Raw genomic sequence first — 18,297 nt, 5'->3', positions numbered from 1 at the left:
GAGAGAGAGAGAGAGAGAGGGAGAGAGAGAGAGAAGGAGAGAGAGAGAGAGAGAGAAAGAGAGAGAGAGAAACATCAATGATGAAAGAGAATCATCAATTGGTTGCCTCCTGCATGCCTCCTACTGGGGGTTGAGCCTGCAACCTGGGCATGTGCCCTGGCCAGGAATTGAACCGTGACCTCCTGGTTCACAGGTCTACACTCAACCACTGAGCCACACTGGCCTGGTGAGACGCGGAATCTTGTTCCCCAGCTCTCATTGATTGCTAAAGCAACAGGTTAAGAAAGATTCTGAGGCGGCATCTTAACTCATCAGGAAAGAGAGCCAAGATCAAGTGATGATGCCTGCCTTGGCAAAGAAAAGGGCGTAGGAGTTCAATCCTGAGTAGGGGAATGGAGTAAGGGTGAACTGAGAGCAGGGTTGGGCTCAGCCAAATGGTGAGTGGGTATTCTCTGTTTTCTTTTCCAGAATATTGATGGGTATATGAGAGACTGCTGGAGATGTGCAGAATTGGAAAGAACATACATTTCTACCTAGAACCATAAAATCTTGAAAAGTTCACATGATTGCTGATAGTGTCAAAGTCAGATATTCAGTATAGTATCAAAAATGGCTATAGGATCATCTGTTAACAGACATCTTTCCCTGGGCAAGGAGTGGGTTTATAGAATATAGATTCCATTTGCCCTGCAGATATATGTTTCATCTCTCCTTCCTCACCCTACTGACCTACTGATATCACCCAAGACACTGTCCTTAGGGACTGCCTAAGGGGGTTCCCTTGCTTTGTGGCTTCCTGGAGGGGGGTCTCCAATCCAATCCATCTATGGGAGGTGAGGAGAGGAAGTCAGTAGGTCAGAGGGGGAAAGGAGGAGCAAGACGTCAGTTCTCTCTCTGCTTGGCCACAGGTTGGCAGTGACTAGAATTCTGTACTAAAGGCCATGTCTCCTCTCTGGGTGTTTTCCTGTACATCTTCAGCTCCAGCTCTCTCTGGATTCCAATAAACCTTCCCTCCTTTTCCTCCCCTTAACTTAGCAATAGTAATGGCTTCCTGCTCTTGCTAACTAGCAGGAGCTCACAGTGCCTGTTGGTTTTCCACATTTTATGAATAGTTCCTTTGTTAAACTCTATTCAGTTACCCATTGGGATGTAACATCTCTTGTCCTCCCAAGGTTGATATAGGAGCCCAAAGATACACTCTCCGTTGTCGAGGGCTATGATAGGTATAGGACATGAGGGAGCTTTAAGACTCCCTTTCACAATTTCCATAATGGTCCTTCTATGATACTGACAACTGATGTTGTCTCAACAAACTGTAAAGATTCTAGAAATGAAATTTCAGTATCCTCTCCCTTTCAACAAGATGACACCCCCAGCCCCCAAACACACACACACACACACACACACACACACACACACACACCAGCTCATCCTATATAAAAATCTGGATTTGCACTGCACAGCAGGATTTAGCAGTGTCTGCCCATAGGCAACATTATCCACCTTCCCTACCAATGTTCTTGAGCCAGTGAAATCCAGTTAAAATTTTCATCAAAGGCAATCTGAAGGAGAAAGGAAGTCATAACATATGTAACATAAAATAACTTGTTAACACAACAATATAGTGAGTGGAATTTTTCTACTGCCCCAAAATTGGTATGTAAGACCCAAAACTGAGACCACAAAAGTGTCCAAGTACCCACATTGTACAGAAGAATACAAATAATTGGCACCAGAGATCTCTGCCAGAATTATTACACAGCAGCCTAGTCATTTCTTTTTAATTAAAAAAAAAACTTACTGATTTCTTTTGAGAGAGAGAGAGAGAAACATTGATTTTTGGTTCCACTTATTTATGCATTTATTGGTTGATTCATTGAACCTGCATCCTTGGCATATGGAGACAATGCTCTAACCAACTGAGCTAGCTGGCCAGGGCATACAGCAGCCTAGTCTTGACACAGCCCCTCCAAATCCCAGTCTATATAAGCAGAAGGCTAGAAATTAAAGAGAAAGAAAGAGAGGAGAAAATTGTTGAAACTGCCTGTTGTCTTGAAAGGGGAGTACTCGCCTTTTCTTGCCCATCTTTGGCAAAGGCCAAGCCAAGTCTCTGCCATCAAATAGCTTATATTCTGAGAGGACATTGTTTTCCATAAAAGAACAAAGAAGGGGATGGAAGTGAGGTGAGAGGAGGGAATCAATGGGCCAACTGGCAAGTGGTGCTCAGTATAGAGTGTGTACAATAAAGACACTAGTAGGACATAAAATCAAAGCGAGAAGTATTGTGACCCTGTTTTTCTAAAGCCATTTCTTTCTCCTTGTTAAACCCTTTAACAAGATATTAACATTATGCATGTTAAATGTTTTGTCTCCCCTTCTTTCATTTAGTTTAATTTTGTCTTGAACAAGATCTGGATTATTCATCTCATCACCCTCTGGCTTAAGCAAACATAAACGTGGATGCCCTGGTATCATAGGAAGCTCCGTCTCCTAACACTACTTGCGCATAATGACTCCTTTCCTCCGAGACCTGGTTTTGAAACGCACCCAAACTCGCTCAGAGGAAACTCATTTTGACTGTAATGGCTACATGTGTAATGAGATTAGGCTGACAGAATCCTGCTCCTTTTTTCCCCCCTTACGGACGAAAATAGATCAGATTTAAAAGCCTTTTTCAATCTGAGAACTAAAACAGGAATAATAACTTTTGAGCCAGTGGTGGTTTACAAGTGCACAAAGCTTGCAGTTTTATTTTCAGCACACAAAGACTGCTTTTATTGCCGTCAGTATGCTCTCACTTGGGAGTACCAATCCTAGTGTCTACATCTCCAGGTGGAGGCATTTCCTAGCGCGGGAGTCTAACAAGCATGCCAGAAAACCACGCGAGGCGGAATGCTGCGTGCCCACGCCAGCCCGGGATCATCATCTTGTTAATTTCCTGGTGCTCATGGGTATTTTGTGAACGCACTGATTCAGTGGTTTCTGCATATTTTACGCTTTACCATATATATCAGAATAATGGCACACGGGTGGCATTTGTTGGCAGGAGCGGAAAGACTTGTCACAAACAAGTCTCTAGGTTTCCAAAAATGGGCCCTGAAAGAATTCTTCTTAAATAACAAAATCTGGTTGGCACTCTGTTGTTCTGGGTAGAAATGTAAAAGTTTCTGGTCCCATTTAATGTGTTACACACACACACACACACACACTGTAGTTATTTGAACACATTGTTCTCTGAACTCATTTGAAACATATATCTGCATAAATCATTTTCGCTTTAATCATGTATTGCCTTGCATTGTTACTTAATGGTTTCTTTTCTGCAAGTTCTATTGTCTCAGAATAAAATACTTAGATCATAGAGGACTGGAATTAGTCTTATTATTTTTCAATCACTGTCCTCTCTCCCTGCCCCCTCCCAGTGCCCAGTACATTCCCTTGTATAAAACTATTGCTAAAAAATACAGTAAACATCATCTGTAGGACCATTATTAGTGGCAAAAATAATTAGCAATTACGAAGCCATGTGCTGAACTTTTGCATCCATAATCTCCTGTATTCTTATATGTTTTAACCCTTGCATATGTTTTAACCACATATTAAATCTATAATAAAATATTTCAAACATTCAAAAATAGTACAATAAAAGGCCATATACCCACCATCATCAGTGTAGTTAAAACCTATGTTATGAACATTTTAATAGATACTGATGCAGAGGCTCAAAGAGGATAAAGTAACTTGCAAAGATTTCACAATTACTAGTAATAAGGAGCCTCTTCTAATCGAAGTGTGGGACTCCGGCGTAAAACGTAGACCACCCAGAAGTGACCCAGTTTGACCAGGTAGGTAATACTAACGTGGTCCCTGAAAGGGTTAAAGCAATTTCAGGATTACCTAAATGTATGGCCAGGAAGTCATGTATGAGTTGGGAAAAGTTGGTCCAATACTTAGGAGGATTTATTCCACAATCACCCCACAGGGCCTCATGGATCACCCACTCCTTCCTTTGCCTTCTTATCTCACGGTTTGGTGAGTTTTATAGCATGTTTTCCTTATTTTCCATGAAACATTTATGAGATCCTGCCACTTTAAATGTTGCCCCAACTCCAGAAGGTAAATGTAAAACTGCTACAAGTGAAATGCTAGGTTGATGTTATCAATGTTTCAGTTACATAAATGTCAAAGAGTTGGAGTTCTTCCTTGGACAAATGTTGGATTTTGGGGGGAAATTATCTTAAGAATTATGATAACTTCAACCTATAATATTCAATTGGAAAATACTATGAAAAAGATCTTCCTAGTGAGTTTTCATAGCCTTCCCTCTGACTGTGACTGGAAATACCACATAATAATTAGAATAAAAAGTATTTCAATATTTTTAGGCTTCACTGGAAAATGTGGTGAGAAGACAACAACCCAAGATAGTTCAAACACTTTTGACCTCACACGCAATTTAGATAATCAGCAGAGATGTGTGTCTTGTGAGAAAAATCTTTGCATTTTTATGATAATTCTTTTAAAGCTGTATCACTGTTATAAGCGTAAAAGATCAAAATTCTAGCCCAGCCAGTGTGGCCTAGTGGCTGAGCGTCAACCTGTGAACCAGGAGGTCATGGTTGGATTCCTGGTCAGGACACATGCCCGGGTTGTGGGCTTGATCCCCAGTGGGGAGCATGCAGGAGGCAGCTGATCAGTGATTCTCTCTCATCATTGATGTTTCTATCTCTCCTTTTTCCTTCCTCTCTGAAATCAATAAAAAAAATATTTTAAAAAGAAGAAGAAAATATTGATATTCTTGTTACTGTTGCTCCAAATGTATCTTTTGAAATTCCTTCATAATAATTCCACTGAGTGGAAACCTGCTCCCAAAGTAAGAGTTTACCAATACTCAGTCAAAATGAGTTATTTTCCTAATAGTCTCTCTGCCCTGTACTTAGCATATTCTAAATTTCTTTAACTCATTTTTCAAACATTCTTTCATTAAACTTATATCTGTAGAACACCCATCATGTATCATACATTTTATGAGGAATACACAGAATAATTAGCCTTAGTCCCCCAATTAAGGCACTTACTATGAAAGATAAGGCATGTACCTATAAGCTATAATCCAAGAAATAAAAAGTTAAGTACCACGAGATAGGTAGATAAAGTTGTTTAGAAGATCGGAGGAGAGAGAGATAACTTTTTCCTAAAATGAGAAAGAAATATTTCTGGGAAAAGTGGAATCTAAACTGGGCCTTGAAATAGTGATAGTGTTTGAATTTGTGGATCTAGAAGGGCATTGCAACCAAGAATAAAATAGGAGTAAATGTGCAGAGAAGGAAGATATGGTGATCATGTACCATGGCTCAAAGGAAAGCATGTCATGGCCACTAACCCTAGATGAGGACACACATCCTTCTTACAAACCTTGAATGCCACACCAAGGAGTCCACACCTCATTCCTTTGTCCATGGGGGCTGTACTTGCTTCAGAGAGACTACTGCGGATATACAAGCAGAATAAGAGCAGAGCAAGACTGGACATGGGCGATAAGTTAGGAGGCTGTTGTGTGTGTTTTTTTTTCAGATTAATGGCAATGAAAACTAACTCTTCAAATGTACTAGGGAAAATAGCAAAGGGTGGGACTAAGCTAGAAATATAATGAAAGAAGACTACATGATACTTTGGAAAAGTGTGGCTGTTATGGGGAGGGAGTTAGTTGGAAAAGGTAGATTAAGCATTAAAGATATCTTGGGTGTTTTAAAACAGCGTGGCTAGAAGGATGATAGTACCTCCCCCCTCCGCCCCCATGGAAGTATAAAATACTGAACAAAAAGCAGATTTGGAAGGAAATATAATGAGAATTATTCCAAACAATGAATGTCAAAATTTGGCATAATGCCTAGTCCTAGTAGGAGTGACAGACCACTAGCTATTTCTCCCCCCCCCGCCCCAAATATGTTCTCCCTTCTTCCATGACAATAGAGTTTAGCAGAGGACAGGGACATCCAGCTAAAGACTCAGCCTTCCTCACAATTCAGTGTGGTGACATGACTAATTCATGACATGGGAGCTGGAGTGATATAGACCACTCTGGGGTTTGGTCTTAAAACATTGGGCGCACACTCTTCCATTTTTCTCTTTCTCTTTTTCACAACTTGATAGGAAAGTGACGTGGCTCTGGCCAGACACGTGTAGACAACACCTTCGCAGGGCAGAGCTGTGGTTGGAAGGGCCCTGGATCTCTCAGTGACTCTGCACAGTCATTTTATAGATGGTGCTCAGAAATGAGATATAAACTCCTTCATTATTAAAGTCATTGTATTTGGATAGTAGCTTAACTCTCATCTTAGCTACATAGTATGCACTTAATAAATATAGATTGAATGAATTATTGAACAAATTAATGAATACGCTTAAAACAAAGAACACTAAAATAAAGAAATGGGAGACAGGTGAAAATGCATGTCCAGAATGTGGAAAAAGTTTAAAGTTAAAGCAAAAGATTTGGTGTTTAACTGAATAGATTAATAGTTGATACCATGAGATTACCAAGAAATTATAATAATGATGATGATGAATAAAAGGAAAGAGAGAACGAAGGAAGGAAGAAAGGAAGGAAGGAAGGAAGGAAGGAAGGAAGGAAAGAAAGAGAAAGAGAAAAAAGAAAGAAAGAAAGAAAGAAAGAAAGAAAGAAAGAAAGAAAGAAAGAGAAAGAAAGAAAAAGAAAATGACCCCAGAGACAGGAGTGGAGGAACCAAGACAGATCACTGCAGACTATGTTCAGGTGGGAAAGGCAGGTGGAAGAAGAGCCAGAGAAGGCATGGTCAGAGAAGTAAGAGAATCAGCAGAGATACTAGTAAGAGTCATATTAGCTAAAGTAAGTGAGTTTTCAAGAAATTGTAAGGATCAGGTCAGTGGTCTGAGTTGCTGAGCAACTCTGGTGGACTATCACCTTCCCAGAAGGTTGGCAATGGCCAGAGGAGAAACAAGGAAAACATGAGATAGTTCAAGGGAATAGCAGGATCAAGAGAAAGTTAGGTTTGGATAAGAAAAAACAGCATGCTGGCAGGCTGAATGGAAGGGACTTTTGAAGAGGGTGATACTAACAAATGTTAGTGGGGACGGGGTGGGGGCCAGTTAATTGATTCTGCAGTGCTTCAGGATGGGAACAAGGGATTTAGTAGAAGGATTAGAATGGAATAGGAGGAAAGAGGTGAGGTGGGGGAGAAGTTGGATGAAGACGCAGGGAAATTCTGAGAACAGGAAAGCCAGGAAGTAAGGAGGGAAGCTGAGGGAGTTTGGTCTCTAGCATTCCTCTTTTTATCCACCCACAAGAACAAGGCTTACTACAGTATTCCCTGCAGTGCTCTATAATGCTCTTGGCAAACTGACATTAAGCTTATGTCTACAGCCACAAAGCAGTTTGATTGCTGTATCAAGACAGAATAAAAATAACACTGATTTCTGTGTGCTGCTACCCTATCAAAATAAAGAAAAAAATAAGTTTTACCAAACTTGTTCTTTCACTTTCCTCCAACATTAAGATAAGATGTTTATTTTTATATTTTTTACCCTTGACTGTGTTATCTTAGCATTAAGTAGTAATGAGAGATCATGTCATTTTGGGTTCAGTTCCTTTTGATTGCTTGTAAAATATAATTTAGTTGACAGTTCCAACAGTTTTCCTTAACTTGACAAGTTATTAGGCATTTATGTTTGCTGTATCATCATCATCATATCATCATAATTTTTAGACAAATCCTATCTTTATTAGCAGCATTATTACTTGAGAGCATTAGCTATACCCAGAGGAATGTATGCAAATATTTTTAACTAAGAACCTTAATAGCATTAAATAATAAAGAACTATCAATCGGGTGCTAAAGTAGAAACTGAAAGAGAAAATACACTTTTGTGTACCATATTTTCAAATCTTTGAACAGCATGTAACAGCCATGACATTTATACATTATAAAATATGGATGGAGAGATGATCATTTCATTTTTAATAGTTTTACAATGAATGAATGAATGGGTGGATGGATGGATGAACAAATGAATGAATTGAACATAGAAGATTACTTTCAGTGTATTCAATGGTTCAAAGTGCAGAATATGTCTATGAGTTCATTAGATGTTTCTTAGGTCAACCTCATATAAACCTACCAACAGGCTAATGGCTTTGGAACTGTTGAGGTGACTATAGCAGCAGAGCTCAGCGAGAACATTTAAAGTGACAGAGTAAAAGTTGATGCATTATTCTTTTATGGAGCAGGATTTGAAGTCAGAATACTTATGGTTCACATGTGTGACTTTTGGCAAGTTATTTACTTACTTTTTGTGTTTTACTTTCCTTGTAAGTATAAAGGGGATTTATTTATGTGATAAAATAAACTACAGTTAACTTTAAAGTATCTTTTAAGTTGTAAATTTTTGTTTAGTCATTAGTGCTGTGGTAGCTGAGATGGAAAGTAGAGGACAGATTAGAAAATAGGGAGAGTCCCCCAAATCATGTTTACCCAGAACCTGCGAATGTAACACTATTTGGAAACAAGGTCTTTGCAGATATAATAAACTTGAGGCCATGCTATATTAGATTGGCTCTAACTCCAATATGAATGGTGTCCTTATAAAAAGAAGGAAGTTTGGACACAGAGACAGAGACACAGGGGTGAAGCCATTTGACAATGGAAGCAGAGGTTGAGCTGACACAGCTGCAAGGCAAGAAATGCAAGGATTGCCTGCAACCAAAGAAGCTAGGAAGACTCCTCCCCTCAAATCTGCAGAGAACATGGCCCAGCTGGCACCTTGATTTTGGACTTCTGGCCTCCAGAATCATGAGAGAATAAATTACTGTTGTTTTAAGCCACCAAGTTCATTGTAATTGTTATAACAGCCCCAGGCAACTAATATAGGAAGTAAAATAACTGTGACTTAATCTTTGGTGGCTATGAATTGAGAGGGAGAACTTTGGACATGGGGGAATGAATGGATGGCAATGGAACCTACTAAGCGAGAAGGTAAAACAGGGATCAGCAAAAGACAGCATCAGTCAAAATCAACATGTGTCTACATTGTTGTTAATAAAGTTTTATTGGAACACAGCCACACCCATTTGTTACATATCTTCTATGCTTGTTTTTCTGCTACAAGGGCAGAATTGAGTAGTTGTACCAGAGACCTCATGGCTTGCAAAGCCTATAATATTTACTGTCAGAGCATTTGCAGAAAATGTTGCCAACTCTTTAGCATAGAGGAAGAACAGAAGGTTTAAGGCTCTGATGAGTTCAAAGGCTCTACAGTACCACTGGGTAACTATGTTATGGCTTCAACTGGAAATGAACCCACAGAAATATTTTAGGAAGGAGTCCTACATTGATTAGACCTGTCAGTAAAAAAGAAAACTATAAATTTAGAATTGTGATAGTGACATTATTAAGTCACTGCCCCAGGTGGTGGATATTGGCTTCATTCAAGATAGAAGGGAGGGGCTAAACCATGATGCACCTCCTCCAAAAGCAAACTAAGCACATCAGGTCATTCTGGGATGATTTAAGTTCTACATTTTTCTTCCATTAAAGGCAACCATTGCGGAGCCTCATTCTGGCCTGCAGGAAAAAGTAGTCCATGGTCTTGAATTGCAGCCTAAGGATAATTTCTAAACTGTGAAGTGGCCATTCACTTCTAGGTCTGTGAACACGTTGAGATTTCCTATTGCAAATGCTCCAGCGTAAACCAGTGCTTCTCAGCCCCTCTCAGTGTCCCCAACATCACATAGATCCTATGTCAGGGGCCTGGCCACGCGTGATGCACAGCAAGGTCAGAATTTCTGCAAGATCCCATTTTTCATCTTTAAAATATATTTAAATTGTGTGTTTTATTCTATAATAAATTTTTCAACATAAAACAACATATTTTAATAAAAACTGATGTCCAAAGAAGATCCCACATGTAAAACGCATGGTTATAGATACATTTTAGCATTACCAAGTAATCCTAAGAGGGTCCTAGTACTAGTGCATTGGAAATACGTTTTGCTACACAATGCTAGAAAGATGTGCATTACTCATTATTCAAGAGAAATAGAAAGACTAGAATCACAGACCCAAATACAAGTTGACAAAAGTATTTTTGTCAGAATCAGGAAGTTGTACAGTTACTTCCAAGGCCTTGTCTTAAAATTCATAGTGATCAAAAATCGTATCTAGACTGTCCCAGCTTTCCTGTTGTGTCTTTGGCAAAAGGCTTCCGACTACAAAACAAACCAGTTGCAAATGTGCTCCATCTACCACTGAATATCCGAATTATGCAGTGCCACTGTCATTGGACATTTTAATGTTAAAATAAACTCCGGTTCATCTCTGATTTCAAATCAAATCAAGGTTCTAATATTCTGTAGTTGACATTTTCTATGGAGACATAGTTAGCCAAGAAACTTCCCAAGAAGTTAAATCTGTCCCCAGATGATAGGCATGTGTGATGGGCCATAAAACATTCCATTTGTGGGTAATCAGCATTGGCTGAAGGTGACCATTGCATTATCTTGGTATCTGGGATTTCTTAGCTTAAAAGCAAAGATAGGAAGCATTCTTACTTTGTCTAAGGCATGTTCTTTTCCACGAGTGAATGAAGAAACCATGGCCAAGACTCCATATGGGTTTTGCAGAATGAATTTATGTTCTGATAAATCAGCTATCATGGTACACAGTGCTCCCCCTTCCATTTCAGACTTAAGAGACTAAAATGAAACCAGGGCCAGGTATTCACAACATGGATTTTCAGGTGCCATTGTTTCTGACAATCAATTGGATTTTAGGAATTCGTGGATAGAAGCTTGCCTAGCTTGCCCAGGTATGATCATCAGACCTTGTCTTTCTGCAGCAAATAATTAGCCAGTTGAGAATGCCACTGACCTAAAGATACTCTGAGAACAGTTATGAGAGAGGGATGTTGCAGCTCTCTCCACATGAAGGAAATAAAGAATCCATCTTGCTGAGATGCATATCAGTAGTTACCATGGCTAACTCAGTCCAAATTGATGGCTGTGTTTGAGACAAGAACATTTCAGTGGTTGCTCGTTTCACTAATTTTGCTTATTTCTATTACAAATGAGCTTTTGCTAAGAACTCTGGGACTAGAATAAGGGTTTCTGCTACTGTAGTTGAACTCAAATTCTTTGCTATAATTTTCCCTTCGGAAAATAACTTTCTACACGAAGGAGCTGACCAAACAAGAGAAATTCATTCTAGCTAAGGGAAAGCTAAAATAGCACAATTCTCATATCTCCATTTGGGTTTTGCAGAATGAATGTATGTTATGGATGTATGTTAGGGGTTGTGGGAAATAAGAAGGGCTCTCACTGGAGAAGCCCACTGCAGTCATTCAGGCTGGACTCAAGAACGTTCTAAGCCTGGGAAAAATGAAGGTTTTAAGACCCTAAGATTCCAGGATTCCTCACAAAACATCAGAGTAGCCCCTATACATGCTGAGTAAATGTTTGTTGAGTGACTAAATGACTTAAATCAATAGCCCATCTTATTCATCATGAAACATGAAAGAATAGGACTGTGGTTTTGATGTTTGTGGTGATGTATGTTAGGGAGATATAAGATTGAGAGCTTCCCAGAAGCAAAGCTGGTCTTTCTCCAACCAGTGTGAAAAATGTACAGAAAAGTACCTACTATGTGTAAGTAATGTAACTTATCTAATCTTGACAAACAAGATTTAACAGAAAGAAAAATTGAGACACCCCCCCCCCATAGTGTATTCATTCACCTGTTTCTTACTGAATGTTTATTATGTAACCACAGCAAAGGCCTGTCCTCACGGAGCTTATATTTTACCCGGTAGAAACTGTCAGAAAACAGTGTGTCCAGTAGTGATAAGTCTCTGAAGAAGAATGAAGTAGAAGGGAGTCGAAAGTTAAGAAAAGGGGAACAGTAGTCGAGGATAGCTTTGATATGATGATACTTGAGCAGACGTGAGGCAGGTAAATATCTGCTTCAAAGCAGTGAAGACGTGGCTGACCTGGGGTATTTGTGTGTTTGTCTGACTTGTCAGTTTGTCCAGTTCCAGAGTTGTAAATCTTGGGGTTAGTTGCCAATAGTTGAATTTCTATTTTCTCAACATCCTTGACTGCCTTGCAATAATTCATTTTGCCCTCGAGATCTGATCATCTCCAAAGGGAGCCAATTCCTGGGCTTCGTGGGTTCCTGGATAAGTCTGTTTCCAGGACATAGATGAGCATTTGAATACCACCATATTGGGCTACAATTTCAGGCCATGCTGTGGAATTCAACATCAATCTGGTATATGCCATTCTCCTTTAGAGCGTCTGTTGCAACGCAAACCACAAGGTGAGAATAGCAGTGATGGCCTTTTGTCACATGAAATTTTTATTTAAATGGTATAAAATCAGGCTAAACCCCTCTTTTGAAAGTTTGTACAACAATTTGCTGAAGCTTTTAGATGGACTGATATCATTGTTTCCTCCTCTAACAAACAGTCAACCATTGATATGACAGCAATTGAATCTTCTGTCTCATTCCAGGAGAACCATTATTGTCAGTGATCAACCAGTAAATGGATGTTACAACTAATAATGTTTAGGGACAAATAAGAATTATTCTTCAATCAAACTCACTATTTCTGACATCCAGTTCAATAATAGAAAACAATTCCACTCAACATGTTAATGTATTAGTTATTCGGGGGTGGGTATATCGGGGGCCTATGCAAAATGAATAGTCACTAAATTTTTCATTTGAAAAGCAGAGATTTGCTAATGCCTAGGTTAAAAATCTCTCTGACTAAGGTTATTTCTTTCATGCTTTAAACTGCAGAAAATTGGGGCTTCAATGAGGTAGTCACTTAAACATTAGAAGAATCCAGAGCTTCTATTTAAAGAAGTCTTGTAAGTCTACTTCTTGTAAGAAGTCTAGTAAGTCTTGACTGCCAGCAGCTATGAGGTAAAAGAATTAACCCTCATAAATGGTAATATAAATAACAGGGCTGGAATGGAACTTAGAAATTACAGATTTAAAATATCAGATTTTGTGGTAAGTAACAATTTAGGTAGGCTTTTCCCCGTAATTTATGTATGTAGTTAATAACCAACTTACCCGCTGGTTGTGTTTCAAAATTATATTTGTAAGTTGATAGAAAGTCAGAGTGCATTTCCAAAATCAACGCTGTTATAATGATGTTAAGAATGGAAATTAGCTTATTTGATATTTATTCAAGCCATATTGATACTAGGGTTTTTTTTGTTGTTTAATCCATATCGAGACAAATCATTTTTATTTGAAATTTTGTAAAAGTTTATAATATATGTTATTTCAGGTATTGTATCAAATAATGAGCTACTAAAATGCTCTGGATCGAATTGCCAGGAGAGTAATCCTAGCTGCTAGTTACCAACAGCATGAGCTTGGGCAAATACTTACCTTGTATGCCTCAGTTTATTCAACTGTGCAACGGTGGGTAGTAACAACACTATAATTTAAATATTTTAAGTTTTATTTTTTAATTTATCTTTATTGTTGAAAGTATTACAGATGTTCTCCCTTCCCCTTTTTTAAGTATTAAATGGCATAGACCTAGGGCCTGACATATGTAAACAGTTCATAAATGACTAAAATTGGCCAAAGAGTATGATCTCATCATAAACTAAAGCATTTAATCTTCCTCCTATTGTGATACCACCATGAGAAATTAGAATCAGGAGGAATTTCCTGTGTCTCCTTTGTGGGCCAATGTAAAAGCCCAGTTATCAACTTGTTTTTGGCAAAACAACCTCTTTGTGAGAAGGGAACGAGTAACTGAGAGGGTCTGGGAATGTGGTTCCCTCCTCCTCCCGCTCCCCTCCTCGAGGCAACATGGACAGAGCAATGGATGGGAGGGTACCCCAGTCCCTTCAAATCGCATGGGATTGAAGGAAAGGCCACATGTCCTATTATCTCATCTAAAGCTTTCTTCTGAGGTAAATTTCTTTGTGTCTGTTCACAATTTGCTTAGTATCTACCAATTTTTAAATTCATAGGCATCTTGGTGTTTCCCAGGTCCTATAGATGAGCCCTCATTCTCCCCAGCTGCCTCACGTTCACATCTGGACTTACTGCTGCCACCACCACCACCTCCACCATCACCATCACACCACCTCCACCACTACCACCTCTACCACCACCACCACCACCACCTTCACCACTACTACCACCTCCATCTCCACCTCCACCACCACCACCACCACCTCCACCATCACCTTTAGCACCACCTTCACCACCACCTCCATCACCACCACCTCCACCACCAACTCCACCACCACCTCTAGCACCACCTCCACCACTACCACCTCCACCACCACCTCTAGCATCACCTCTACCACTACCACCTCCACTACTACCACCTCCACCACCACCATCATCTCCATCTCCACTATCACCTCCACCACCACTACCACCACCACCACCACTACCACCTCCGCCACCACCACCTCCATCTCCACTATCACCACCACCACCGCCGCCGCCATCACCGCCTCCATCACCACCTCCACCACCACCACCACCACCACCACCACCACCACCTCTTTGCTCTATTCAGCCCAGTTGTAGCTCCAAGTCAGAGTGAGGGACAGAGGGGATCAGAAAATCGTGGAGGAGAAGACGTAGTAGTTAGGGAGGTGGGTAACGAAGCAGGTATGCATATGAAGATGGGACTGATTCATTTCCCATTCCAGATTCTGGTCTGCTCCTCTCACCTTTTTCATAGGAACCTTCTTTGTCCTTTGGAGCATATGTCTGTCCTCTGATGCCACCTCCCTCAGAAACCATGATGGCAGCAGCTGAACTGGGAGAAAACACAATGGCTTGAGAAATCCATCTCACGTTCAATACTTCTGTGCAAGCATGTCAAACTCGCAGCCGGCGGGCCACATGCCTCGTTTATTTAAACATCCTTATTTTATATAATAACATATATAGTATATACTATAGAATAAAAATAAAGTACATATACTATATAGTGTTATTTATAGCTCATAGTTTTCTAGAAGAAAACAGAAGTCCCATTAAGTTGAGAATATATTGTTTCACCTCTAAAAAAATGACACAAATCCTTGATAAAATATACGTGTCACAAATATTATTGAGAGAAAAAGGGAGAACCTGGTTAAAATAACACTGGATGGCTATGGTTTGGGTGACGTGTCCTAGTAAGGCGAAGGGGAGTGTTTGCTCCTATACCCACCCCATGGAATTATAGGGATAAAAACCAGTCCAGTAAGTTTGAGAGATGAAACGAATAGCCTGGCTGAATGAGCTCCTGTCTTTGTGATCATAAAGCAGAGTTTTCCAAGCTCTGTCTTAGGATAGAACTGGGGAGAGCGACTGGTCAGTGGGGGACAGGGACACAGAAAAAAGATTAGGCGAGGGGAGACCAGATGGTGCTGGTTACTTCTTCACTGCTGTTCTTCACCGGGTAGCTGTGGACCAGTCTGTGTTTTAAAGATCTGATTTTTATGATTCATAGACCGGATCATCTGTAATGTCTGGATGTCTGGAAAGAACACGTCACCGATGGCCAGGTTTTACTGGATGGGACGAAAATCTCTAAAGAGAGATTTCTTTCTCTAATTCCTAAGTTTAGTTTAAGACTTCAGCTGTCACTACCCCTCGCATCCCTGCCTGCAGCACAGACAGACCCCTTTGGAAACCTGCCGCTGAGTTAATCACTGGGTGGCACCCAAGAGCCAGGAAAAAGATGGATCGAATTGCAGACACTCTCTAATACACATATTTTAACAATTTCCTCCATCCTCAGCGAAATTATGCTAATATTTTAGTTGAGTTTCCTCAAGTCTGGAACTCAAATTAAGTCTGTCTGTTTCATTTTTATGATAGTGCTTGAAATCACTTGCAGACAAGGGTTGTTGGGCCATGAGATTTATAGTGGCAGTGCCACGGAGGTCAAACACATCCTGAGGAAGGGGAAAGCAATCTGTAGAACCAGTGTTTGCACTGCAATAAAGTTTATAGCAGCATTAAGGGAATAGTTACAAATCAGTCGGATGGTGTTGATTTCATTGAGAATAAGTCTATTTACACTCGTCAGCTTTCTCTCAATAATATTCTGAATGTTTTACACAATGGGGTTAGTGAAGGTTGGATCTGGGCATATTTCACAAGTGACAAAATTTGTTTTTCTTTTTTCCCACCCATCCTTCTACTTGGTACTTTCACAAAATGGGTTTATAATGGCTCTGTTGGGGTTGAGTGAAGGTTCTGCAATTTTCTGAGGTTTCCAACAAAGTAAAAGATGCTGCAGAAACCTAAAAGTAAAAAGATTGTTTGTGTGGATGTATGCGATTAAAGATGAGGTAAATCTAAAGAAACGTAATGTCCCTCATATGAAAAAAGTGCTCCTTTAGATAATTAGTAATTAGTTCTTCTCACTGCTGCTAATTTTGTATCGTTAGAATATCTCATTGAATGTTCAATTCTCCACAATCATAGGGAAAACACAACTAGCCCAACCTATATAAAACCTCCACAAGTTATGAGTATGCTCAGCACAAACTTTATCTTAAATAGGTTCCTTGTGTAATTCTACATCACAGCACCCACTTTCCTTCGTGGAAATAAGTACTGTTACTTTCTGTAGTTAGTTGTAAAATGACTATGTAATGATGCTATTGTTTGTGTTAATTGGGCAATTATTATGCGATTCTCTTACCTGTTGTTTAGTTTCTTACTTATTGTCTACCTTGTTCACCAGGTTGTAAGTCCCACCAGGGCAAGGTCCTTGTCTTAGTCCTAGTCATAGTCCCAGGGCCTATGAGGGCACTTAGCCCCCCAAAATATTTATTGAATAAATGAATGAATATTGGTACATCCTCAGGATTCTTCCACACAGTGAGAACACTTTCTCACCCTCATGTCAGTTCAACACAAAGTAAATATTTTTGACTCTATTAGACAGTGTTCTAGAACCTTCTGTTTCTGTCTTGTGTTTTTATTCTCAAAGAGCTGGTGTGGCTCTAACAGACGTGGGGGGAAATGGAAGATGTAGATCTTTCTATCCATGTTTTAGAAATGGGAGAGCTGGGTGTTTGGCCTATGAATCTGGTAAGAATAATTTGTTGACAAGAAATCAGGAAGCACGCCCTGAAGCAATACTCTTTGAACCAGAGCACTGTTGGCTGGTGTACAAACTGAAAATCTGTGGGGGTCTTGTGTTCATTTTATTTCCCCACAATTGCCCCGTATATGTATATTTGTGCTTAAATATCCTTCGATCTTGATCGTAATAGAATTTAGTTCAACCATTTTAAGGTCATATAAAGTTTTGCCACTTTTGGGATGAGGACACATTTGAAATACCTTAACCAATAAAAAAATTTAAAAATAAAAATAAAAAACAAGTGCCCATAAAATAACATACTAAATGGTTATTTACTATGACTACTATAAGACAATTTGTATGTTTTTATTCTCTTTTAAAAACAAATTTTCCCATTTTTTCCAATTATAAAATGAACATATACCATTGTATTAAAAATATAGAAAAGCATAGAAGAAAAAAATTAAAATTACCCAAATTCCTACCTTGCAGATTTAAGCACTCTTAGTTTTTTATGTGTTTCCATCCTTTTCCAGGCAGGCAAGGGCATCTTTTTTACCTGGAGGAGATCGAGCTACATTTGCATTTATCTTAACAGTGGGATTTCATTAGTTGTTCAAAACCTAAAGTGCCAAACAAAATAATTAGAAGATGAAACAAATTAGAAACTGGTGAGACTGGCTGTGATCCCTAGTTTTTAAAAGCATTTGTGTGTATGTGTGCACTGTGTGCCTGTTGTTTGTGTGTAGAGTGTATACTGACAGGAAGTTGTCAGCTGCGTTTAGGAGAAAAGATACAAAGGTGTTTGCAATACCTTTATTGCACCAAATGCCAGGAAATGATCTCTACAGTCACTTCTAACACTCACTTGCTGTGTGTCTTTGGATATAATGTTGAACATCCCATCACCTTTGCACCTAAAACAGAGAATGATGGGAAATGGAGTGTTCCTTGATGTGCTTTTAGCTGACTAGGCAGTGGAATGATGGTATTGAAATAAAACACTCTGGCTTTGCCCCAAGAATGTAAGCGCCCTGAGAGCAGGCCCATTTGTATATTCACACTGCACGAGATAGCATATGCGTCGTCAAAAGACAGGCTCAGAGCATATGCAGTTCTGACATCTGATCTTTAGACTCTATTATCACTGAAATTTTTGTGGCGTTCTTGCTCTGATATGGACAGAAA

Source organism: Myotis brandtii, unplaced genomic scaffold (genome assembly GCF_000412655.1).
Source record: "Myotis brandtii unplaced genomic scaffold, ASM41265v1 scaffold23, whole genome shotgun sequence".
In the NCBI taxonomy this organism is placed as follows: domain Eukaryota; kingdom Metazoa; phylum Chordata; class Mammalia; order Chiroptera; family Vespertilionidae; genus Myotis; species Myotis brandtii.
The sequence above is the reverse complement of the archived record's forward strand: the minus strand, read 5'-3'. Positions refer to the sequence as shown.